The sequence below is a fragment of the Mus musculus genome, chromosome 8, assembly GCF_000001635.26.
Source record: "Mus musculus strain C57BL/6J chromosome 8, GRCm38.p6 C57BL/6J".
Lineage (NCBI taxonomy): Eukaryota > Metazoa > Chordata > Mammalia > Rodentia > Muridae > Mus > Mus musculus.
In genome coordinates this window covers 128196096-128223612 of record NC_000074.6, presented here as the reverse complement: position 1 = coordinate 128223612, position 27517 = coordinate 128196096, and the positions used below count along the sequence as shown (strand labels likewise).

Sequence of the window (27517 nt, the reverse complement as noted above, 5' to 3'; positions counted from 1 at the left end):
ACTTGCCTAGCTCTCCTCAAAGTGAGTCTTCTTCCTCTGTTCTCCCATGCTGGGGCTAGTCAGGGCATTCTTAATCTGTAACAACTTCAGTCTTCTCCCTTTAAAATAATCTTTTAAGAAAACAGGAGAAAATATTTAAATATAAAATTTTGTACTTTCTTTTCCTTTTGTGTAACAAATTCCCCATGTAACAACTGGACAATTCAGTTATAAACATTAAAGTACTTCTATTCATATGTTACCCTGAGAAGGTACTGCTTTAACCATCAAGGAAGCATAAAACAAACCACAATGAGATACCATGTTACCATGGTTAAAATTGCAAAACAATTGCACAAGCACTATAAATAGCCAGTGAGGATGTAAGAGGGTAGAACATTACAATTGTGTGGAAGTCCTGAAAATGGCCAAAATCAAATCCATCTTACCCTCCAGCCACTTCACTCCTGAATATATTCCCAAAGGAAATGAAACCAGCACCCCAAAGAGGACTGCATATCTAGGTGTTTCCGTGCATAGTAGCCTAGATACAGAATCAGTCAAAATGCCTGGAAAGAGATGAATGAATACATAAAATATGGCATACAGACACAGTGGGCTATTACCCAACTATAGAAAAGGACAGAATCCTGCATTTACAGAAAATGGATGGAAGTGAAGATTATTATGTCAAATGAAATAAGCCTGAGAGATAGATGGGCACTATACACTCAGCTGAATATGGGATGGACGCTGAAAACATGAACCTGAATGCAGAATAGTGACAATAGGAAGTTTGGAAGAGACTTAAGGATGAGGAATAGCTGAAAAGTTACACAAGCTGATCTCATGGAAATACCACACTGACTCCTCACTAATAAGTGGCACTAATTAATCAACAAAAAAAGAAAGAAAGAAAGAAAGAAAGAAAGAGAGAGAGAGAGAGAAGGAAGAAAGGAAGAAAGGAAGAAAGGAAGAAAGAAAGAAAGAAAGAAAGAAAGAAAGAAAGAAAGAAAGAAAGGAAGGAAGGAAGGAAGGAAGGAAGAGAGAGAGGAAGAAAGGAAGGAAGAAAGAAAGGTGAGCACAGAATCTTGTTACAGAAGCTGTTCTGTATCCTTCCTCCCCTCTTAAAATCTTATTTCAAATAAGTTTGGTCCTTTTACATAGAGTATTTTGGGACCTCCTGTGCACTCCATCGCTTTGAGGTTTCTCTGCTGTTGAATATATGTTTTCAAATTGTGTTATTATGCAGCACACTTTGGTGATTGTCTTTGCTCTTAGATACGTGCTTACATTGTTGATTGTGTTTGTTTGTGGTCATAAAAGCTACATGATATAAGGGTTTGTACTGTAAAGGCTTTTATACGTTTTCATTTTTAAGCTGTCTCCTCCTCATCTTCTTGCTCCTCTCTCACTCTGAAGGTCCCTTTATCTTGACTTTCAATATAAAAATTAGAGATGACTCAGTGGACTTGGAGCCAGCTTGGGAAAGATCAAAATGCCAAAAACTTAATTTTGTAAAACAACTCTGTCTCCTTCAAAGTTGGACCCACTCCTGTTTTAACCTCCATTCAATGTCTGACTACCAGGCTCAGACACTGATGCCAGAGAACCCATCTCAATCATAGCACACCCTGGGTGTTCACAGGGCCTGAGTGAATTGAAGGTTACCTGTGATGAGCACAGAACCTAATTCTCCAAAGTCACCATTCCCCTCCCCTTGAAACTTGTGGTGCTTGTGGGACTCTGACTGCATCAACCAGACATTCTGATTAAAATCTAATTATTTAAAAAGCCACCAGATATGTGTTGCTTGAAAATAGGAGGGACAGAGGAAGGGACAGAGAAGGTACAAAGCACACTGATATACCTACATGTATATCTACATCTATCTATCTATCTATCTATCTATCTATCTATCTATCTATCTATCTTTAACCTGGAATAAACTTTCTTAAATCATTACCTAAAGGGCTTTGTCACAAAATTTGCTACATCAACTTTTGGTACGGTAACAAAATGTTTCTATTTTATTTTATAAATAAAATGAGGTAAAACCTAGCTTGTTTCAAGTAAGTATGGGATATTTTAGAATTATTGTGCCATATTATATAATAAGTGATACATAAATGTTCATGGTCTGGGGGAAACTCAGTCTGTAAAGCATGGGGCCTGGACTTTGATTCCCCAGAACCCACATAAAAAACCTAAGCCTGACCATAAGTCTCTATGATCCCTGTGCTGGGAAGTTGGAAGCCTGGAGATCCCTGGGGTAAGCTCAGTGAGATACCTTATCTAAAAACATATGGTGGACATCAATTGAGTAAGACATCCAAAGTTTACCTCTGGTCTTACCGCATCCCTATCCCACATATATAAATGCATGAGAGTTCAAAAAGCCTTTTTATCTTAACATTTCTTCTGTATATGTATTTGCATGTAATATATGCATGAGTACATATTTGTGTGTGTACATGCATATACAGATATATGTGTGTGCGTGTACATGGGATGGTGTCAGAGGTTTGTATTAACCATTTTCTTAATAGAAACAAAAACTTTCAGTTTTTGAGCTACCAATTGCCTAGTTTGGCTCATCAGCAAGTTCTAGGGAATCAACCTATCTCTGCCCCACCCCACCAGTATGGTTATAGGTGTTATAGGTGCACACCACTATGCCCAGCTTCTAGTGGGTGCTAGGGATTCAAATTAGGTAATTATGCTGGCATACCATGCACTTTACCAACTGAGCATCCTTCCAGTTCTCCCAGCCCTGGCAAAAATCAAAAACCAAAAACCAAAACCAACAACATCAAGAAAAAAAAAAGTGGGATAATAACATAGGTTTTCTTTCTTTTCATTAGTGCCCCGAGCAGGCTGTATAGGGTTATAAAGTCTTAAGTTAATGAACTTAAGTGAGATACCTTATCTAAAAACATATGGTGGACATGACCAGAGGCCATTGTAACATTTCCAGATGGGAGAAGAGAGCCAGGTACGACTGTTCTGGAAAGGTCATAAGCCTGTGTATAGAAGAGAATTAAAAGTGCAGTTCTGAATGACCAACACACAATGCTTTTGTGGTAGTTTTCTGAAGAGAATGTTGGATCAATATAAAACCATGTCCAATTGGCAGTGATGTCTAAAATAACTTCAGATCTGGCTTCAGAAAGAGCTAGGAGAGAAAAAAGAATTACACAAAGAAGCATGTGGGCAACAAGAAATTTGTCTTTCATAGAACAATCTTGATAACAGATAATTCATTCACAGAAGCTCCTGAAAGTATTCAGCATGCTTGTGACAGAAGTCTAGAATAATGAGAAAAGGGTGCATGTCTCAATTCAGTCTAAGACATATCATTCTGAGGGCTGGGAAGACGGCTGTCAGTAAAGAGTTTGTCTTACAAGCATAGGACTTGAATATGATCTTCAGAACCCATGTTGAAATGTTGGTCACATATGCTTGAAACCTTGGTGCTAAGAAGAAGAGACAGGTAGATCCCGGTGGCCTGATTGCCAGGAAGCCTAGACGACTTGTAGTGTTCCAGACCGAGATTGGCAGCACTAAAGGAATCATACCCAGGGATGGTCTCCGGCTACCACATGTATGCAAACAAACGTACATGCAAACGTACATGCACACATTCATGCACACACACGCACACACACACTCTTACCATTTGACATAAGAGCTTGTAGTTGTATGAATTTTATAAGCCATGAACATGACTGTCTCTTCATTTACTAGGATTTATGCAGTAACTAGAGCACTATTAAAGACAATCTCTGAAGGTCAGAACAATGTGAACAGCCTGGATGTGTGCACTGTCAGCTGAATAAGCCATGGGGCTGAAGGGATAGGCCTGGAATTCTTCCACAGAGTAGGCCTGGCAAATTCCCATGAAATTAGGTCACTAGGCAAGTGTCCCAGGGCTGGCAGCATACTTAGGATTCTTACCTAATCTCCCTTCTAAGTGTATTTTTTAAGAGTCTTTAGCACTTAGAAATTTTGCTAAGGTAGTATCTGAAATAGCAGAATGGTCTGGAAGTACATCAGATGAATGCTAAGTCTGAAGAATACAGATTAGAAAGCCCAAAGAAGGAAGAGGGAAGCTTAGACATAGAGACTCCAGGGTAAGGACTATTCCATTAACAAGCATTTACCACAAATGTTCAATATGTCCAATAGTCCAGTGTCTCTGTAAGTCAGGAAGTAGAAGTCCTAGGTTGGGTTTCCATTCATTGGAAATTTGGTAACAGCCCAAATAGGGCAAATGCACCATTTTAACCCACACCTCCCCTCTGATGCTCTTCAGAAAGATGACCTTGACTCTGGATGCAATAAGTCTGGAAGCACTGGCCTACCATACTGAATTACAAGGTTTACTCTCTTCTGGCATCTCAGAGTTCCAATTCTGTTTTTAGATTCCTCTTTCCTGGCACCTTTGCTTTTAAATTTCTCTGAACAAATACCCACTTGAGTGCTCTTGGAGATCCAATAGTGGTTCTTAATCAACAGAACGTTAAGGTCAAGTGTTTGGAACTTAAAGAATTCTCCTTTATCTTAGTATGTAGTTATTCCCCATGTAGCCAGTAACAATACAACTTCCCGGGGAATAGTTAGAACCTCCAGTCACTGTCTGAAGTTCCTGACAGGGTGAGAAGGTAGTCCTTTGCCTCTGTGTGCCTCACTGAAAAGGTGACACATGCTCATAGAACACTCATAAAAAGATAACATCTTAGACTCAGAGTCTGACAATGTGGGCTTTTTAAATTTTTTTTCAAAAGGAAGTATTAGGCACTGGCCACTCTCAACTAACAGGTTAAAATTATGTGTTAGAGGGATGTCTGCCTCCTGATGGGGACACCACGATGTTACATGTACCCTCCTTTAGCTTCAATTCACTGACAGCAGAATTTTCTGTTTCTTATTAATTTTATCATCTTCTAATAGTGAGGAATTGCTCATGTCACATTGTAAACCTAATTATTTGAAAAAGGATGTTATATCACATGTGGCTGACTGCTTATCTGTAATGTGCAGAAATACTAATCTTATTTGGAAATAACCACAAGGATCTGCTAAATTATGGATAAAGTCTGAATCACTTTATGCCTAATTATAAAAATAATGAGTAAAATATCAAAGAAATTTGTTTGGGGAATTCTAGTGAGAGAAAGAAGCACTAATAATTTTCCTAATAGGACTTTGGAAATAACTATACTCCCAGTTTTATAGGAAAATAGTTTCATTATTATTAATGTTTTTAATTCCCAAAAGTTAGTTGTGATTTTTTTTCTTTACATAAGCTTGCTTGGAAAACAGACAAAATGATATCATTATTATGTGAATTTTATTGTCTCTCTATGAAAGCAAATATAAACAGAAAGATTAATTTCAGATAAAGATAAAGACATCTTTGCAACTAAACAGTCCTTGGCAAATGAGTTTAATTTCCTGGGACTTGATGTCTGCATCTATAAAATAAAGAGACTGGGATTAGATCACCCCTGATGGGAATCCTGAGGGTGTGTGTTCCTCAGTCAGAGGGATCTGCACGTCTCTATACTCACTGCCCTATGGAAGACTCCTGGGAAGGCTGTGCATTGGGGGGCTTCACCTCTGCTGATGTCAAATGGTCCCAGTTGATTTAGATACAGAATTACCCTCTGGCTGCTTTATTTGACTAAGTCAAAATAGCCACAGTTTTGGTGAGTGCTGGCTGGAAGGATAGTAAGTGCCCCAGTCCCCATAGCGAGTTGTTTTGTGTGCTTCAGACAAGACAGTGAAGAGCTAAGCCTGGTGTCCTTTCCTCTCCTTTCTCCTTCACCCCAACTAGCCTCAAACTCACTGTATGGCTGAGGATGATCTTGAACTCCAGATCCTCTGACCTCTGCCTTCCCACACAGATATTCATCACTAAGCTTTAGTAGGGGCTTTATGCATGCTGGACAAGAATCTACTCAGCTACTTCTCTAGCCCTCATTTCCCCTTAAACAAATATTAGAATCCCGTATCTTCATAAATCCGTTGTGCTTTCTCATGTCTTAAGATACCCAGATTTTTAGCTTCCACAAACATTGAAAGTCACAAATGCCATGAACATTTAAAGGACCATAAGTTAAACCTACCTACAACTCATGTGCCACTTAGGGACAAGTCTTTTTAAATTAATAAACAAATCCCAAGGGCACAAAAGGGACAGATGACCAGAACTCTAGTCTAGACTTTCTCATGCTTCATTAACTGTCACAGATCACTAACCACATTTACTCTTCAAGCACTGACAATTGTCACCTCGCACATGGTGGCACACATGCTGAAGAATGAAAGAAAGCCACTCATTTAAGTTACAGTTGAGACATAAAATGGGTGTTGTAGGAGTTGATGCTGATGCTAAGGTCCTGTTCACCAATTGGTTCTTGATCCATCAGTAAAGGAAGAAGAGACCAGTGACTAAGAACAGGGCGGGACCCTTAGAGTTGGCAGAATTGAGGGAGCTGGGGAAGAAGAAGGAGGTAGTAGCTGCAGGAGATAAAGCCATCTACATTTTTGGTTTGAGTGGCCAATGGCTACTCTATTCAATTATGTCTGGGGTGGCAGGGGAAGTTTAGCAGTGCACAGTCATTAGGTTAGCAAAGGCATTTTAAGATTAACTGGTGTGTGTGTGTGTGTGTGTGTGTGTGTGTGTGTGTGTGTGTATGTGTGTGTGTGTGTGTGTGTGTGTGTGTTGTTGTTGTTGTTGTTGTTGTTGCTTCCTCAGTGGATCTGGGTGGGGGATGGTAGTGCAGCCTGTTCCCAAAGCTTAAGGCATAGTAGCAAAAGCTACACACTACAGTGTAACTGATGATAAAACATTATGTGTTATATTATAAAAAACCAAAAGCAGCAGTGACTGCCAGTGTGAAGTGCCCATTCTGACAGCCTGCTAACCCCCCATCATCCATCATTCCCATGTCACGAAAAGAACTCTAGAATTTCAGGTGTAGACCTTGATATACAGTTTGCTTAGAATTCTGTTTGCTAAAACAAAATGAAACAAAACAAAGCATATACATATAGTTTGCTTTAAAAATAACAAATGACAATGACAAGAGTCTGTGAGTTCCTGAGAAGAAAGCATGAATATTGATGTATTAGGTAGCCTTAGATAGGTAGAAATTAATAATTTGTTGATTCCATTCAGGTCAGTGCTTGCTTAAGTAAGAAAGGTAGGGTCACATAGAGATGTGTGCCTAATGAAGAACAGGCTATGCGGAATCTTCCTATACCCTCCTAGAATGAAGAAACAAGTCAGAGAACCCTCTTCCTTCCATTTCTTATGGATTCCCTCCTCCTCCTTCTCCTCCTCCTCCTTTTCCTTCTTCTACATGAAACTGTGTCTCTAACTGAGAATTCCTTGGCTCTGTGGGGAGCTATGAGAGTTAAGCAGGCCCTCTGTTTTGTGTCAAAGAACAAAGGAACAGTGCCCCGGGTTTCCTGAAGAACATCAATTTGCATTTTTTTTTAAATCTCAGTTTCCCACAAACTTGCAGAATCACCTCATTTTTAAAAGAAGTACTTGTTTTGACTTCAAATATTCTTTATACTTGTCCTGGTCATAAGCATTCCTTCAGAAAGCATCAGAGCTGCCAGGCTCCGCTGGAATCATGGTATCCCTTCCTGAGTGAAGGACTGGGGAACAAACTGTCCCTTTTCTTTATTACCTTGTCCACCTGCAACCTTTGAACTTCATGAGACTTAAACAAATTAAAGGATTAGATTCCATGACAACTCAAGGTAATGAAAACCTTTCTCCAGGGAATCAACTGAGCTAGAAAGACTAGATGTGAATTTCCTAGGGTCATGGCATTTGACTCTTCCATGAGCCATTATGAAAAGGTAAGGGACATTCTTCCTAGACCTCTGCTAAGCGGCTATGGTTTGAACTAGAAAGTTGTAGATTTGACCTCAGATATGAATTTCTTTTCCCTGTATGGCTACAGGCATTTAGAGAAATTGGTGTAAATAGCATACTTTAAAAATTCTTCTAAACTGGGTGTGGTGATAAGTGCCTGGCATCCCAGAATAAAACTTTAGAATGAAAGAAAAATTAGTTGATCAGCTTAAAGGTGAGTCTGAGGTTTAACCTTATTAAAACTACAGTGTACTTTGGAAAATTAAGTGAATAGATGCAGGAGGATGGGGAGTTCAAAGTCACCCTTGGCTACACAGCAAGTCAGAGGTAACTGTGCTATGTGAGATCCTATTCCAGGAACAGCGAACCAACCAACAAACAACAATCCTCCCAAATAAAAAACAAAGGTGTTTCCAGTTCAAAGACTCTAACATGAAGCTAGAAGAGTTCCACTGTGGCAAAGCCAGCCATGAACAGTGCACACAAGTCTGCAGAGAACACAACATCTCATGATGGGGGCAATCTGTCTTTAGATACTCAGTGATTACACAGGAAATACATTCATGTGGCAATCCATAAGCCAGGTATGTTATTTCATGCCTGTAATCACAGTACTCTGGAGGTTTCAGCAGCAGAATTTCCTTAAGGTAAAGGCCATCTAGAACTGCATAGAATTCTAGGCAAATCTGGGCTACATAGTGAGTTCTGGGCCAGCCTGGGCTATATGCAAGTTTGACATAAACTGGGCTACAGATCAAATTCTAGACCAGAGTGGGGTATGGTAAGAGTGAGATTCTATATCATATATTAGGAAATAAATAAATTAAATCCTAAGCAATGCCCATTGCAACCATTCTTTTGCTTTTAAGCTTTTGTGTAGAAAGCGACAGCAATCTACACATAACAGTCACCCACTGAGAGAGAGCTTGGAGTTTGCAAGTTAGAAACAGCAGCTTCTGGATTATTATGAAATGCCCACACTGCTGTATTTGCTGCAGCAGGTCGCACCATGTCAACTTATGACTGAAGGTTCTGGGTCCTCTCACTGCAACAGAAAAAAGGCGAAGGTAATTTCCCACCTTAGGGAAGAACTGGGGCTCAAAAAAAATCATTAAGTGTATCTAAGCACGTACAAGATTATGGAATTAAGAATTAAGAAGGCCTTCCTGTGATTTTTTTCTGTGAGTTATTTACTAAGGACCTTCCTGCTCGCACATCTCCTGCATCCTGAGTGTGGAAACTGCTGGAGTAATGTTGGCAAGAATTCAGGGATGAAGTAAGAAGTCTTGGAATGAAAGCAGAGCTGGCTGATTAACTGAGGGCTGGCCTCTTTAAATCCACACTGCACTCTGAGATAAAAATTGAGTCTGTGTCTTAGTTGACCATCAACTTCCCAATCTCTACTTGACCTTCCCAGGTTGGTTTGAAATCAATTGTTTTCTCTTCTTGAGAAAAATTCTTATTGTTTTTCCCAAGGCAGTCAACTTTCTTCCACAGGGGGGAAGAAATGTCCTGATAAAATAGAGTCTAAACTACAAGGGGGGAAAAATGCCTTAAATCCCCACAATAGAGAAGTTCCTAGAGCTGGAAGACACTAGACATTCTCTGAAGGTTACTGAAGTAATGAATTAATGAAAGAATGAGAGAACTAGAGGGGTGCCCAGCAGTGGACTTGTGAATGCGTGGTGTTTCCTGTGCCCTTGTGATTTGTCTGGACCTCTGGTGTTGTGCTGGTTAAGCCTGAGCTAGTTTGTTTCATTCAGAGCTTGGCTCCCAGCATGCCTGACTTAGTAACTGTAAATTCCATGGTGAGCTTGAAAATAGCCCTCTGCACACTTTCTCTATCAATTTAGCCTGGTCTTACCAGACCTGAAGTTTTACGAAATCCCCAGTATTATAAATTCCCATCAAAGGCCAGTGAGACATCTAGAGAAAAATGTTCTGTTAGGTTCACTGAAAATGAAGACAGCAGGTTTTCCCTTTAGTTCCTTGGATTATTTATTACAGGTCTACAGTGTATCTCATCTCCCCGGTCTTTTCTGAGGATATTTAAGTTCAGATTTCTCTCCCAGCACCACCCAATAAGCTCTTATTAATAAATGCCAGTACTGCAATCAAGTCCACTTTGCAAGAAATAAACATGCCACCATGGAAATCTGCCTCCCCACTTTCCCACTCATCAATACTCGGCTGCAGCCCTGGCAATCCTGGCTTCAATTCTGAGCATCTCTAGCAGCAACTCGACGTTTCTGGGAGGGTCAGATGGAAGAGGGACAAAGGTGAACTATTTGTATGATCCCACTACCTTTGTGCTATGGCTGTCTGGTTCCTGCATTCCCAAGATTTCAGCTTTTCTCTACCTCACTTTCTCTTTATCTTGTCAAATGTTACAGATGAGTTGTTGAGGGGGTGGAAACACATCACCAAAGGACTTAAGGGTATGGGGCATATTGAGAAAACAGAAACACTCAGGTAAGGCATTGAACCATTTCCATACAAATAAGCCTGTTAAAATTTGATGGTGGTGGTGGTGCTGGTGTGCTGGTGTGCTGGTGGTGCTGGTGGTGGTGGTGGTAGTGATGGTATGTGTGTTCACATGTGCCAGAAGTTGATGTGTCACTGACTGAGCTAGTTTGGCTGGCCATGGATCTGCCTATCTCTGCCTCTGCAAAGCTGGAGTGTATTACAAGTGTATACCACCATACCTGGTATTTTTATATAGGCGCTAGAACTTAAACTCAGGTCCTTATGTTTGCATGTTAAACACATGCTGATTGAGCTGTCTCCCTAGACCAATGAATCAAAATCATGTCTCCTATAAAAGGCGTCCATATTTTCTTTTGAGAAACTATGTACCCCTCTGAGGAATAATGCCAAATTACAGCAAACCTATCAAGTGATTATATGAGAATGATTCATGTGTTGACAAATGTTTAGTAAGCCCTGCAGACATGACAAGTAGTTTTAGCTTTGGAGATACAGTGGTGAGTGAGATCTTAAATTCCCTGTTGGTAAAGATAATGTATTTTTAAAAAGAACAATAAAATAGTAATAATGGTCTAGTGATACCATGAGGAGAAAAGCCAGGTGTAGCAAAAGGTGAGGTAGTGAGCTCATCTGAGACAGTAACTCTGAGTGGAGATCTGAATCAGATATAAAGGGCACAGGGACTAATCGACTTTAGTGATCTGAGCCCACAGCAAGCTCAGCAGCCTGGTGGTGTCTGAGAACATGGAGGTGACAGACAAGTGAAGTGCACAAATGACAAGGCATTGAAGACCTGGGTAGCGGTGATGTAATCTGATTTGCATTCAGAAAGATCATCCTGCTTATTTCATGACAGTGAAGAGGAAGCAGGGAGCTAATACAGAAGTATCTTCAAGTTCAGGCAAGCCAAAAAAAGGATGGTGAAAACAGGCAGATACAGGTGAGCATGCTATTAACAACCTCTTCATGGAGACTCTCATCAATTCATCATCTCAGGGCCACATATTTTCTCAGAAGAATCCCGTCAGAAGCACTCAGAAAGTTGGGGTACATTTTCCTTTCTTTTTTTTTCTTTCTGTGTTAGACCTAATTAGACTATCAGATTTTTCTTTAAAGATTTATTTTATTTTAAAAAGATATACTTTATTTATGTGTAAGCACTCTGCCTGCATGTATATCTGTGCACCATGTGCATGCTTGGTGTTTGATGAGGTCAGAAGAGGGCTTTGGATCCTACAGCTGGAGTTGTGAATAGTTGTGATGGATGTGAGTGCTGAGAACTGAACCCAGGTTCTCTGCAAGAGTAACACAAGCTTGACAGCTAGTTGCCTCTTCAGTGTCAGATGACAGCTAGTCATCTCTTCAGTGTCAGAACATCAGATGTTTAGGGAAAAGCTCCTAAAATAGAAAAGGGAAGAACATAGAGAGAAGGAAAGGAGGGAATGGGAGGGGAGGGGAAGAGAGGGAGAGGGAGAGAAAGAGGGGAGGGGAAAGGAGAGAAGGGGGATGGAAGGGAAGAGGACTGGAAAGGAGAGGAGGGGAGGGAGAGGGAAAAGGAGAGGAGAGGGAAGGAGAGGAGGGGAAAGGGTTAGGGGAGGGGGCATTGAGAGAGAAAGGGAGAAAAGAGATAAAGAAGAAAATGTGAGAAGAAAGGCACTTGATAAGGGGTGTGGAGAAGTATGGGAGGGGGCATTCTGTTAGACAGTCATGTCTAAGAGGAGAGGAAACTGTGAAACCGAGTGAAGTCATGCAAACACTCAAGTGTTCCCAGTAGGGTACAGGTTTCAGAAACACAACACACACACACACACACACACACACACACACACACACACACCACATAATGCATACACAACATACACATACTCATACTGCACGAAACGCACATACGTGCACCACACACAGACACAGACACACCAAATGTTTCTTTGAACTTTATTCTGATTTATCAAAAATTTGACACTAAAATCTAGACAGCATAGCCAGAAAGGGGATTTTTTTTTGTGGCATTTATGTGTGTGTTTGGCAGGGTGGGAAATGTAGTGCGAGTGTCGAGATGTTGGAATTTCCAGAAAATGTTCTTAGCTTTCTGCGGAGAAAAGAACAATATTGTTTAATTTGGAGCCATTCAAGAAAATGAAGGCTTCCCAGCAGATACTTGAGCTATTTTGTGCTTCTCCTCAACAGCGGACATGTTTCTGGCATTTCATGTCACCAGATACAGATGCAGGCTTGGGGAGATGGAAGAAGAAACCCTTGTTTCATCTTTGAACAGGGAAACAAGAACAAGAAGTGAATATCCGCGTTATGGAGCCAGAAGTCTGAGGTCTGGCTGGGGTCGGAGGCCTTGCTCCACACCCACCTTTTAGAACTAGACATGTTAACACATGTCTGACTGCATCAGAGTCCCCTCTTCTCCCATGTTGCTGCACTTAGTACAGGAATAACTTTCCTGGCAGGGAAAGTGGAATGAATGTTTATCTTGGAAAAAAAGAAACCATGTTGAAGTTTCTCTCTCTCTCTCTCTCTCTCTCTCTCTCTCACACACACACACACACACACACACACACACACACACACTCACTCTCTCCCTCTGCTCCCCTCTCTCTCCGTCCCTCCCTCTCTCTCTTCTCTCTCCCTCCCTCCCTTCCTCCTCTCTCTCCTCTCTGTCTGTCTCTCTGTCTCTATTTCTCTCTCCCCCTCTCTCTGTCTCTGTCTCTCTGTCTCTGTTTCTCTCTCCTCCTCTCACCCCCAGTCTCACACAAACACACACATGGAAACCCTTCATACCATAGAAGGAGGATATTTTTTTAACACATTACTTCAAGCCACCTGAAGATCTGCTCTCATTTTTCTGTGGAGAGTCAAGTAGATTATGACAAAAAATAGAACCTGGGGGGAAAAATGTAAAGAGACTTAAAAGAATAATTCTGGAGAACAGAAATGGAAAGATAATTTGATTGTGATTCACAGGGTTGTAGACTAATTGCCACTGTGGCATGTGACTGAGTGTCTTCTTCGTAGCTGGCCGTAGCAGATCCAATTCTAAGTAGACATAAAAGGAATGGGTTTAAACTCTGTTGTTGTAATTCCTGGTTAATTATTACTGAGAACTATAGAGAATAAAATAATAGTTCAATACTAGAAGGTTTCTGGCTGCCAAGGGACTAAGCTGGGCTTTGGAACATTTCTTCTTTGTTTTCCAGTCAGCCCACTCACCTTCTACTCATTGTCACCAAGTTGTCCCAAGACATAAAGCTCTCTCTCTCTCTCTCTCTCTCTCTCTGTGTGTGTGTGTGTGTGTGTGTGTGTGTGTGTGAGAGAGAGAGAGAGAGAGACAGACAGACAGACAGAGACAGAGAGACAGAGACAGAGAGACAGAGCAAGAGAGATCTGGAGCAGAAGATCAGAAGGCTAAGACTTGGGAACAATTTGGAGGACTCAAGTCTTGATAGAGCTTAGCCTTGGGTTTCTCAGTCATGGACATGGCTTGAAAGCTAAAAGCTTCTCTTACTTCTCTCTGATTGTTTGATGTTTGGCATGTGGCTGATTTGCAAGTTCTCAGTTTAGGAACAATATCCAATTTATGGCATCAATATCAATCTAAGGACATTTAAGTTTAGGGACTGGGAGATGGCTCAGTCAGTAAACTGCTTGTTATGTAAACACGGGGACCTGAATTGGGTCTTCTTCAAAGAGCAGGTGAAAAATCCAAGTAAGTTGGAATTCCAGCATTGGGGAAAGAGGCAGAGACAGGAGGATTCTTTGTTTTGTTAGCCAACCAGGCTAGTCTACTTGGCAATCCCCAGCACAGTGAGAGAATATAACTCAAAAACCAAGACAGACAGCACCTGAAAAATTGCAGCTGAGCTTGTTCTCTGACCTCTACAGGCACTTGCATTCAAATGCATAGATGTGTGTACACCTGTGTATTATAGAAAAAAATGCACACATGTACCCGTGCATGCACATAAGCATACACACACACAAAGGAATATTTATACAGGACATGGTGATATGTACTTGTAATCTCAGCATTTGTGGGTGAAGAAGGACAAGAGGAAAAAAAGTAAAGCAGCAATTTTTAGCTGATAGGTTCTGAACCTTCGACCCTGTAGAAATGGAAGGCAGAGGATTGACTGCAGTTACTTCTAAAGGAGTTTAAGTTCCAGAAATGCTTGAGTTTTGGTTGCATCCTTACCTGAAATGACACATTCAGGAAGAACTAAAAGATATTTCCTGGACCACAACTATTCTTTCTTGGATAGCTATAATCTCCATTTTTACTCCCAATTTTAAACTTTCAGACAAATAAGAAGACATACTTAACTCATGGTCCAAAGCTGAAAACTATACATATGCAGATTTATGCAAATACCAATGCAAATCAGGCAGAACCACTGGGCTTCTGGGAAATTGCAAATAGAGCCCTTGATACAGCAGAGGTCAAATATCCTTGGCTTGGAGATCAATTCTACATGCAGATTTTGTAGGACAGTGGCAGCCCCTAAGCACAGCAGTCTTCAAATACTATGATTATTCAATGCTTGAACAGTTTTCAGTCATAATTAGAGGAGGTGACCTGGTTCAGTGAAAATGACAAAGAGCTGATGTTACTTAGCTCTTATAGCCCTGTGCATCTGTTTGATTTATCTTCACTTTCCTCATTCATTCATTCATTCATTCATTCATCTATTTATCTACTTTTGAGACACACATGGTCTCATAGGCTGTTCTAGAACTCATTCTGTGGCTAAGGATGACTTTGAACTTCTGATCCTCCTACCTCCACCTGATATTATAGATGTATACCACCATGCCCAACTTATACAGTGCTGAGGGTCAAACTGACGGCTTTGTACTGCTGGGCAAACCATCACCCAACTAAACCACATCTCTACCCCTTTCCTCAGTTTTTCACAAGTTGTTCAAGACACCTTAGCTGGAAATGGCTTTCATATTTTCAGTTGGCTTTGATCCGAATTCCGGATTTTCCTGATTGTCCAAAAGATGAAATACAACACCACTGGTGTTGGAAAAGGTGGACACTGAGGAATCTCCTGTGTTGACCTTAGGGCATCTTCCTTGAGAAGCTTCACCAAGGTTAGAAACAACCTCTTCAAAGGTCAAGGTTATAAAAGCTCTTCAGCTTCCTTCCCTGCTGGTGTCACTGAGAACCACAGAATCTACACTTCAGGGTGAGCAGTGGAGGCACAAGATCATCCACAAATAACATTAGACTAGAATGTCCTTGGAGAAGTATATTGGATACTCTTGAGGCCAGCAGGATGGTCTGCTGCCAGACCCCTGTCCTTTGGCAGACGTTAGAATTTGTAGTAAGGATCACAAGATAGAGGATTATGTGATACCCAAGGTCCACAGACATGTTTGTGTACCTTGGGTGCTGAGTTTATGGGCTAGGGTTTTTTGGTTTTGTTTTGTCTTCAGCTAAATTAGTTTGTGTTTGTTTGTGTTTTTATTTTCACAGTTCTGAGACGGGGTCATGCACTTTACTGTGGCTCAGAATGAATGTGTCATACATCCAAGAGTGACCTTGGATTCCTGATCCTTTTGCCTGTACCTGCTGAGGTTACAGGTATGTACTGCTTCTGAATCATGCAGTACTGGGGGATAGAACCTAGGCCTCTGAATGCTAGGCAAGCACTCAACAAACTGAACTATATAGCTCTTCTTTAAGTACACCAATTATGCCAAGTGAATTTTGTGACTATGTCTTATATAGTAAATACATCTCACACAGGGAAGTTAGCATTTCACAGTATCAGCCACAGTATCTTGCTGTCCACATGGCACCCTTGATTCCACACATAGTCTGTCCTACAGTTTGACACAGTGAGAATGTCCCTGTTCCCATACCATAACACATTTCCAGGACTGAGGCCAACAACAGACACAGGTCATTAAACACACTCAGAGCTGAATGAGTAAAGAGAGGGCAGTATGGCTTTAATTAATTCTGTGCTGGGTGGAGATAGTTACTTCTGAGTTCCTCTGATCCCTGATCTACACAACTGACATCAAATGCCAATTTCCTCCAACCAAAGAGTCTGGAAATTAAGAGATAAAAGGCAAAGAGTGTTTATCAATATCTATTTTAAAGCTGTGGAAAGGAAATTGATGGGCTTGGATTTCACCAAACTCTATGGAGAATTTCTGTAAAAATAAATCAGAATAGAATCTACAGTTCTAATGACCAGTAAGCAATGAAAACAGAATTAAAAGGAACAGTTTAGGTAGCAATAAAAGTGGGATATGGTAAGCCAAGTATATATTCCTTTATGATCCCAGTACCGGACTGAGGCTGATCTCCAGTTCAAGGCCAGCCTAAGCCACATAGCAAGACTCTGCTTCAAAGCAGGAAATGTGGAAGATGTGATGATGTCTTTAGTTGGTATGGAGAGCCAAGAATTTGGGGATGGGTAGGATGAAGCTGAGGAGTTTTTTTAAACAGGAAAAGAAAAACCAAGTCAATTTGACCATAGATAAAAGGGATGGATTGACATCTAGCATAAGCTTATCATCTGTAATTATTTACATTCTGGTCTATGGTGAGGTCCCCAGCAGCATCAATGTTTGAAGGAGACAATTATTCTTGCTCCCAGTTAGAAGACACTATGTTCTCAGTCAGCTCTGTTGTCCAATAATCCATTCATCAGTTAGGCACTACCGTGCCACGTACATTAATTCCATTACTGTATCTCCTGAGTTATGTTCCAACATTTATTGCCCAATAATTTTCAGAGAAAAATGTAATGACTTGGGTGGAGACATTATTAACACAAAGAGAGTTCTGGCACAGGAGTTAGCAAAGCCATGTACTAACCCAGAACCCCAGTTACAACAAACTTTCTCCAATTCCAAGCCTGGTCATTCAGTTCCAAATAATGTAAATGAAATGACTATACATGTGCTAAGTATCAAGTTAGTCCCAGACTTTTGGAAGAACCACATTGAGTAAACAACATCAGGGTCTTTTCTCATCCTCAAGAACAGCTGGGGTTGCCATTGATTTCTTTTAGCAACAACTTCCACTAAATCTTTGCATAAAAAGAAAATCATCGTATGAAAAAAATTACTTTCTGAAGCAGGCAATAGATTGTTCCTTTTTAAAAATCTCATGTGATAAAACAATATCATTAGGGAAATAATTCTAACAAGACTTTTATAGGTTATTATAAGAAAATTTATCATGTGTTGTCTTTTATCACATTACCTGTCAGACTGTGGAATTATTAGATAAATGGTAATAGCATTCATGTACTATTTGCTAGAAGTCTGAGCAGTTGGGGAAAATGCTGAATTTCCCATTCAGCAGTTGGATGCAGACTCTTGAAACCTCAGAGTTCTATTATGGGACTGAGGCAGAAACAAGAAGAAGAAGAACAACAAAAAGCAAGCAAACAAACAAAAACCCCAAATCCACAAATAAACAGAGCATTTGGATTTGGGTATTGTCAATCACAGCATGTCTAGCGTTGTGTGTGTGTGTGTGTGTGTGTGTGTGTATGTATCTAAATGAGTTTCATATAGGTCTTTGTACTGTGCACACACATGTGTATGTAGGTATGGGGAGGCCAGAGGTTGATGTCAGATGTCTTCCTGAAGTACTTCATCTTATTTTTGAGACAGAGTCTCTCACTGAGCCTGAATCCCCATTTAGCTGAGCTGTTTGACTGGTGAGCTCAGAAATCTGCCCCTGTTCATCTCTCACACTGGGACTAATATGTGTGCCTCCAAACCCAAATATTTTACCTGGGTTCTAGAGCTTGAACCCTTGTATACTGATACATGTGCTTGCATGATAAGCACTTTAAAAACTGGGTTCTCTTCTTACCCTATCATAGCCCTCAACATTTGAAAGGACCAGGCAGTTTCTCCTAATTCAGAAATGTGGTGAGGCTGGAGCAGAGAAAACTGGTATTCCAGTCAGAGGTGGAAAGGATCTGGCAGAGGGAATTTGTGGAGCCCGTGGGGTTGAGTTTTTAATGTTATCAACAGAAAATATATGGAATCTACATTGTGTAAAATATCCCATGGAATTCTAACAGATGCAGTGTGAGTAATGGAGACACATGAGTTGAAGGCTGAGGGAAGAAGAGGAGGCCTCATCCACCAGTCCCTACTGCCCACATCCACCAATGTCTCCATGGGGAGTTAGCAAACACTTGGGTGTCTGGGAAGCTGCATGAGAGGACTCTGCTGGCTGTAAAACCAGGAACTAATCTGAGTGAGAAAACGATGAAATCATGAAGATGATGTTAGCGCCTCAGACTCTGAGAAGGAGGGGGCAGCTGAGTTGGAGGAAGAGACTGAGCTGAGAGAGCAGTTCTCTCCTTCTCTATCTTCTTGTACATGAACGGTGCTGCAGAAACATACACAAACATGTTTGATCCTTTTTAGAATGTCAGACTTATTTGATTAACATTAAATTCACAAGATTTAGTGGTCTCAGTGTCAACAGTTTGTCGTGTATAATCCTGCCTCCGTTGGTCATCTGTCAGACATGAATGCAGGCTCCCTTATCCAGTCTTAAGTAGTAATATTAACTCTCATGTCACACAGTATACAGTGCGTTCATCTACATGCATGCATGCTTCATGTTTATATGGTTTACAGAATGGATACAAGTTAAAAGGGATGTAGCAGAACTCAAAACATTTCAGAAGTGGATTGAAAGTCTGTGCTGGTGAGAAAAGGACCCAGACCAATGCCAGGAGGAAGCTGCTGCTGGGGCTGCTGGAGTTGGGTTTGAAAGCCAAGCTATAGCATTCAACTGCAAAATGGAAGGTCAAACAAGTCCTGGACAGAAAATGTGTGAGGAGCCCTAAGTAGGTCTAAGTCCACAGGGGTGAACAGGCAAGGCATTTAATAAGCCATATCAACAGCAAGAAACTGACTGAAGGTCCAGGGATATTTTAGTAGTTCTCTGTTAGTGGGTCCACTTACACTTACCAAATATGCATTGATATGTTGGTGTGGGGCCGTGCCATCACAGAGTTGGATGTCTTTTGCTTTATGTCACCCGGGTGAAGAATTTACATTCTTTCCTTGGTCCAGCATGCCTGATAAGTTCTTGGGCCTGGTTTTCATGATATGATTTTAATACACACATGTGACCTTACAGTTTCAACTCACTCCAATAAACATATGGGGCAACTCCCTTTCTGCCCCTAGAAATAAGCCACTAATTGGTCTGTCTTTGATAGTCAGTGCCTGATGATAGAACAGCTTATGAGTCTACCCAGGGGCTGCTTTGTCTTTCTCTCTCAAAATGGAGTCAAAAGCTTTTATTTGTAAAATGGAGTTTTGTAGAGCAAATCACAACCTGAAAATGAAGTGGAAACTTAAAGGTTGTTTGTAAAGTCAGTTGTGTTGGATGGTGTTTTGCTGGGGCAAACAAGTGAAAGAACATTTCACTGAAGTAGACACAGGTGGAAGGCTAAGACAGACTTCATGAAGGAACATTTTGCTGAAGCAGACAAAGGATGTCCTGCTGTAGCAAGCATGTGAAAGGACACGTGATGAAAGATTCTTCACCAACAACACACATGTATTGGTCCACCTTACATTGCATAGTTGAGCTCCATTTGTCAGGACTTCATAGAGAAATGTACCAAAAATCTTCTGGTGGTGTGCTTGGAGGACTCTTGCCACTTCTGTGGACTCAGGTTGATTGGCAGAGTGATGTCAGCTGATACAGACTCAGGTGGAGTATTGCTAAGTGAGACTAAGGTGCTGACACAAGGCACATGATGAGGCAAGACCTGTGCAGGACATATATAATTTGAAGGGAGTATAAGTAGTACTCCTCAGACAGTGATTGAGGCCGGGCTTGGCTGGGCTTGCTTTATAGAGCTATCTGTGCAGCACTTCACTTCATCAAGAGGCACAGCTGAGAACTGCTCCTGATGTTCCTGCTAGTCCAAATCCCTCCTACCTGGCTGTTCCTGCTAGGTTGTGCCACCTGCTGCTATCCCAACACAACTAAAGAACCATCATTAAAAGTAGACCACTGTTTTATACAATGTAGAGTAACTTAGAGTAGGGTAACACATGATCACTATGTATTGTCTATCAGACAAGATCTCATGTAGCCCAAGCTGGCTTTGAATTTGCTATATAGCCAAGGCTGACTCTAAGATTCAGCACACCAAATTTATGCAGTGCTGGACCTCAAGACTTCAGGGACTGAAGCCACATCCTTGCCCCCAATCTCTCTCTTCCTTTGAGTATACACATGCAAATTCCTTGATACCATGAGGATGATTTTTACTGGATCAGTCTAGACAAGGCCCCTCAACTATGATGAAGTAGGAAGATAGTATAGGGAGAAGAGAGCAAGATCATAGGTCATATAACTGGCATATAGTTGGCTGTTAGGTTGAGTATCAGTTTCTAGAAGGTCGTGCTCATGCTTTGGCTTGGGTCAGGAAGTTGGATGCTAACTGAGCCGCAGGAAGAACAGCTAGGCAGGCCCATCTCTGTATTGAGAGCCATGACCACAGGAACTGATGCAATGAAGATGTTGGTTTTGCCATCTAGAAGGCTCACAATTTGGGATGCTTTTCAAACTTCTGGGTAAGCATGACAATGCAAATCTGAAGCAAGACAAGAATGTGGGCACTCAGCAACTGAGAGCTTTGTAAGCAGGTTCCCAGATCCTAGCTGCACTTAAGTTGAGTCTGAGCCCCTGGGCAACTTCCTGAGAAAGCTAGAAAGCATAAAAATAGCTTCAAAGTGCACAGCAGCCAAACATGCCTGCTTCTTAGCTTCACTGAGATCTTTATCTATAGATCTACATCAGATCTTCAGAGATCTGATCTGTAGGTTGGCAGGGAGGAGAAACAGGAATGTGGAGGCAGTAAATCCCATGAGCTAGTAACATGGGCACCTCCACCACCTGCCAGCTCGGGATAGTTCACAGATGAGGAAGTTGCAGCTACAGGAGAGTTGATTCACAGGAAGAGAAAGCTCTGGTGTTCCAGAACTATAAGTCTGCGCCCCCATAGAGATAGATACTGAAATAGGGTATTTTCTGAAAGAACATGAACATGATGAATAAGTCACTGGCTATCCTTATGCCCTGATGTAGTCTTTGGATTTTTTTAGTTCTAAAGAAGAAACACAAGAGACCAAGATGTGTTCTGCAGGTTACCTGGTGATATTTTCATGGGTGGAAGGAATAATTCATGAAGCCTGTCCCCATCTCATTATGGAACATGTTTTACTCATTTACTTAATTTACTGAAGATTTTAATATCACATGGCTGCCAGAAGGACATGGAAACATTTAGAAGCAGGACTCAGGGCATTAACTTCAAACGCCCACTCCTCAACCTTCTGCCAAGAAATAACAAAATATTTGTCTCTGAGATAGTTAACCTCCCTTCCATACGCAATCTACAACACATTACCTTGGCAGGCTCTGCTCTGTCCCCCTTCTCCCCCACAGGGGATGGGAATCGTTTTACTTAGGTTTCCAACTTTTCCCACGAAGATGAGAAACACCAGGAACACACAGCATTTTCCAACAAATTAGTTTGTCCTGAGATCATTTTTCATCTAATTTAAGGGTAAATGTCACAGATGTGTTTCACTGTATTGGAACTAAGGAAGTGAAGTTCCAAATGCAGTCAAGAAATACAATGTCCCTGTGGGCACAGTCAGGGTTTTTATCTACACAGGACCCTACTCCTGTCCCCCAGAGTCAACAGACACTTTTGAGTGTGACCCTCCTCTAGAGGGTGTGGCATCTTTTAAAATTTTTCTTCACTCCAAGGACTCTGGATATATTAGGTCCAAAATCAACTGTTGGCTTTCTGATACATTTTGCCCAACACAAAGTTGCTCAATGTGCCAATCACCAGTGGGGAATGATTATTTATTCCTCAGCAATATGCTTTGAAGAACAGTGGGATGTGGCTCCAGAGAAATAACACATTTTTCTCTGTTTTTCAAATAGTTCATGAAAAATACTGATGTGAAGTACCAATTACCCCCCCCCCATGAATTGGGCTGGAAGTCTTATTGTATGCTTTAAAAAATCACTTACAATTTGCTCATCCCCTTTTAATTCCACAGCAAAAAGGATGCATTTTTCTTGCTCTAAAGATTAAAGTTCGGTCTGTCTTCCTATTTGGTACAAGGGACTCTCTGACACACTGTATTCTCACATCCCCCCATATATCATTATGGGCTGTAAACTGTAAAAGATTGATGTCTACCAGAAGGACCTCCAGAGGTTGCATTCTAGTTAAAATAACAAAATACTCCCTGTTCTCTGGATGTGTCTGAAGAATAGCCCATGGCCCTTGTTTCCCAGACTGGAGTGAGCTTCTGCCTTTAAGACAGTCCATTTTGGATCCAAACTAAATACCTTGCCTAGTGAATTCTCTTGCTAATGAAGTTACTAACAGAGGCCTACTTGCTATTGCTTAATCTGAATGTTTGAATGAGACTTAGCTGCTTTCTGGTCACCATGCTGGAAATGAGATAACTGCTGAGTGCTTAGTGGGCCACCTCTATCACTCTCTCCAAGGCTTAGGTAACACTAGGAAAGAGGAGATATAAAGAAGGTAAACGTAGAAGAAGGTGGCACTTTCTGAGTCTCTCTATTCGAGTAATGGCTGCTGAGGGAAGAAGAGGCATTTTGTTCAGTGATATAGCCATTGCTCCATTTAGTAAGTCTAGGTCACTGAGTCATATACACAGATATGAAAGCAGAAAGGAGAAGAAAACAGATCAACAAAGGGGACAAGAGAGGATTATGGGAGGTAAATACAATAAAAAAAAATACATAAAGAAAATGGCTCTCTAGGCATGCTCATGGAAGCAGGCCAAGAAATTTGAACAAGGTTGAAATGATGTCCCATGAATGGCCTTTCTTTTCTTACCACAATTCTCTGAGTTAGAGTCAGAGAAGGCAGAAGAGAGAAGGTATAGGCTTATATTTTTCAAAACCTACTTTTTTAAGGGTTCTTACATGCTTCAACCTCCTTTATAGCCCACCAACCAAAGGTAGGGGAGGAAGATAGCTAACAGGGTTAGGGGGATGTGGACCTGTTTAGAAGTAGTTCTTTGGGGTGGTCTCAATCTTCACTGTCAGCAATCCAATCCACTAGCAAAACACCAAACAGGAGTCAGCAACAGCAGCAGCAGCAGCAGCAGCAGCAGCAGCAGCAGCAGTTCAATCTAGAAGATACCGCAAGGCTCTGCTGATGTGATCAGCACAAGTCTGCTGAAGCACTAAGAAGCAGCTAGAACATCACCAGAAGTTCTTTGGTTCTCTCTACAAAGTCACAACAAGCGAAGATAGGAGAAGAAAGCAAGGCAAACCAGTGCAAGAGTGTCATCGATGGAGACCAGCATCAGCCAAGACCAATGAAGATTAGCAAGGTGAATCAATGCCAGAGCCCTGTCCACTGTCTGTTGCATTATACTTACACTCTTTCAAACATCACGTGTCCTCTCAAACATCTGCTCCAGCAAATCATCACATGTCCCTTCACCAGGCAGCTTCTAGAAAAGCACCACTTGTCTGATCTCAGCAAAATATCCTCTTATAAGACAGCTTCCCGAAAAACATCACATGATACAACTGAGATTCCACTTCAAGAAGGTGATTCGGTCCTATGTTATTTTTCCCAGTGCTGTAACAAAATGCCTAATTAAAAGAACTTGAGGAAGAAAGTATTGATTTTTAGCTCACAGTTGAAGGGTAGAGAAGCCAATGTGGCAGGAATACGAGACTTCTGGTCACATTGCATGAGCAGTCAGGAAGCAAAAAGAGATAAATGCTATGCTGAACTATTTTTCTATTTTCTTTTGGTCTAGGCCCCCAGCCAGTGGATGGGTACCACCCACAAGTAAAATGGATCTTCCCATTTCAATTCACATGATCTAGAAACTTCTTCCCTCATATGAGCCCAAAGGTATATGTCCTAGCTGTTCTGCATCCTGTCAAGTTGAAAAATCAGTATTAATAGGTACTAAGAGAGGCTGATAATTGGTAGAAAACCCTGGAGTCCAACTTCTTAGGTCCCAAGGTCAAAGACAGAGAGCCAGAAATCTGTGAGAATAAAAAAGTTATCATGAAGTCTCATAACAAGCCTGCAATTCAGCTTCAACCCAGAGTCTGTCCTGCAGTTTCTGCTAGGGATAGAGATGCTCTTAGTGATTTTTGAGCCCAGAACTGCCAAACATGGGTTAATGAGGATGAGAGTGTGCTAGAACGTTGATGTGGCTTTATTGGATAAGCATACTTCTCATGATCTCCATTACCTAATATAGACCCCTTCCTGTTATGGTTTTCCCCCCGAATGCCCAGAATAGATTACCGCATGGTTTCCAACTTTTCAACTTTTCAGGCCATCTGGAGACTTTGGATGAAAGACATCTATAATCTTAAAGTGCATTATCTGTATTATCATATCAAGTTCTGGGAAATGATTGCTCCCGTGCAGAGTTTTTCCCAGCAACACCAGGATAGCCTGCCTGTCTAGAAGGGGGAACTTAGAAAGGGCAGAGGTTAGGTGGAGCTAACAGATAAGAGGAAAATGGTAAATGGGTAGCAACACAAAGGCAGAGAAAAATTAAAACAGCACTAATACATGGACCTATTTCAGATACCTCTGATGTGTTTACAATGTATGGAACCCTTCATATATTATAGTTTGAATATGAAATGTCTCCTGTGAGCTTATGTGTTTTCAGCTGGTAGCTCTGTTTTAGAAAGTCTGGAAACCTTTAGGAGGTGGAGTTTTGCTGGAGGGAGTGAGCCACTAGGAGTAGGCTTGCCCTGTGGATTGCCCTGATTCACTGACTGTCTGCTGTCAGCTTCCAGTCTATGGACACAATGTGACCAGTCACCTCACCTCTTCTGCCACCATTCCTCCACAACCTTGTTGGACTGTAGCCCCACAAACTGTAAGCCAGAATAAACCTCCCTCCATTAAGTTGGTTTTTTGGGGTATATGGTCATAGCAATGAGTAAAGTAATTAATACACAATGTTACCAACAGGATGGGGCAAGAAAATTATGGTGCCTCTATATCTGTCAGCAGGGAAGTGCTGAAAGACTCAGTCAGGAAATTTTTGGACAATTTTCTTCAAGGCAGCCATACAAATGCACAAAGAACATGTGTAGGGGGTGGCAGTTCCTTTTTAGTTTTATTATTTTATTCAAATATCATTTTTTTCTGGCTTTTAGCTTCCACTTTATCAGACAAGTGGCAAAATTGTTATACCGCTATAGGAAAGGCACCATGGTCCTGTAGGCCATTGATGGGGTGTGGCTGTAGAGCTATGGACACCAGAGGAATAGGGTGGAGACAAAGGACAGATAGGCTAGCTACACCTGGGTGAGAGGTTGGAGCAGCTTTATAGATCTTTGGTTGGGCTTTGAACCCTAAGCACAAATGCTTCAGATAAACAGAAATGGTTCAGTGACTCTTTCTGGCAGAGAGCTGAGAAACCAGCATTTATTAGGGTCCTAAAGAGATTATCCTCTCAATAAACCTTTATTCATTCGCTCATTCATTCACTCATTCATCTGTTCATTCATTTATTTACTTATTTATTTACATTTTGAAGGATTTATCTGTTTGCTTATTATTTATTTATATTTTGAAGCAGGATCTCATTCATGTAGTTTAAGATTTTCTCAAACTCACTTTATAATCCAGGATGAGCCTGAACTCCTGATTCTCTTACCTCTATATCCCAAGTGCTGAGATTACAGATGTGTACCACTACATTGTATTTATGTGGTGCTAGATATAGATCACAGGGCTTCCTGCATGCTAAGTAACACTCTACCACTTGAACTACAAGCATGAATTATTAATAAAGTATTAGTTTATGTTAAACAGTAGTTATTAGCATTGGCTGGTAATACTGCTCCAGACATAGAAATCTATTAAGAAGTACCACTGATAAGACCACTGTCCTCTGATAGCAGTGAGAGTTGGTAGAGTACACATAACAGTAGCATCCTTAGGGCATAATATGATGCAATAAAATTCCCAATGATGGTATGATGAGAACAGTCAAACAATGCAAAACAACAGATTGTGAGTATACAAGTACCAAATAACTTACATTGGATAATTAGAGAGGGCTTCCATGGAGTAGAAAGATGGGGAAGAAATAGGACCCAGGAAGAGCCCTAAACATATCACTACATGGGATGACTTTAAGTCAGAGCCAACTACATAGAAATATTCAGACCTGGACAAAGACTAGGTAGAAGATAAGTTAGATAGCTGGAACTGTAGCCTATGGAGCCTTGTAACTCTGGTTGGAAGTATTGATTTTATTACAGAGAGAGAGCCATCTCAGAGCTAAGCTGTCTGTGACAAGATCAGAGGGAAGGATCTCTCATAGAGAGTAGGCTGGGTGTTGGACATGTTGGGTAGGAGGTGCGAGGAGGGCAGGAATAGAACCAATTAGAAGAGAATCCTCATCTTAGACAGAAATTATGGGGACTATTTAAGTGTGGTGGCAGCTGTCAGTGATGCTACCACTCAGGAGGCTGAGGCAGGAGGATCTCAAGTTCTACCCACCCTGGGTTATATAGAAGGTTCCAGGTGATCCTGGCTTACAGGGTGAAAGCCTATTGAAAACGAAGTGACTTTTTTTGCTACCTTTTCTGTTGCTGTGATCAAATAGCTAATAAGGTTGAAGGAAATGGGGGGTTGTTTGGGTTTGTGACTTGAGAGTATGTTTATACTATGAGAAAGCACAAGGTAGGAGTGTGAGAGAGCTGGTCACATTGTATTTACTATGTACATTTAGGGTGGGTGGGATGGTTTGAATGAGAAATGTCTTCCCATAGGCTCTGGTATCTGAGTGCACAGTTCCTCGTTGGTGGTACTGTTTAGGGAGGCTTAAGTGGTATAGCCTTGATAGAGGAAGTTCATCACTGGGGGCAGACTGTAATTACATAGCATCACCAAATCTGTGCTTGTAATTGAGGGTGGGCGTTATCAGCTCCCTGCTCTGGCTGCTGTGCCATGGTTTCTTCTTGTTGCCATGCTTGCCAGCCTTGATGGACTGTTATCCCAACATAACATAAACTAACAAAACTGTTTCTTCCATAAGTTTTAGTCATGGTGCTTTTTCACAGCAACAGAA

General features: G+C 41.2%; 1 long non-coding RNA gene across 2 annotated transcripts in view; it reads left to right on the top strand.

Moving 5' to 3' along the window:
* The window catches only part of A930035F09Rik, a 153525-nt gene extending 134625 nt beyond the window's left edge, over window positions 1-18900 (top strand). For both annotated transcript variants that reach the window (XR_879381.3, XR_879380.2), the window contains exons 2-3: window positions 15852-15959; window positions 18433-18900. This is a non-coding gene — a long non-coding RNA (RIKEN cDNA A930035F09 gene). The remainder of the gene's footprint in view (window positions 1-15851; window positions 15960-18432) is intronic.
* The last annotated feature ends 8617 nt before the right edge of the window (window positions 18901-27517 follow it).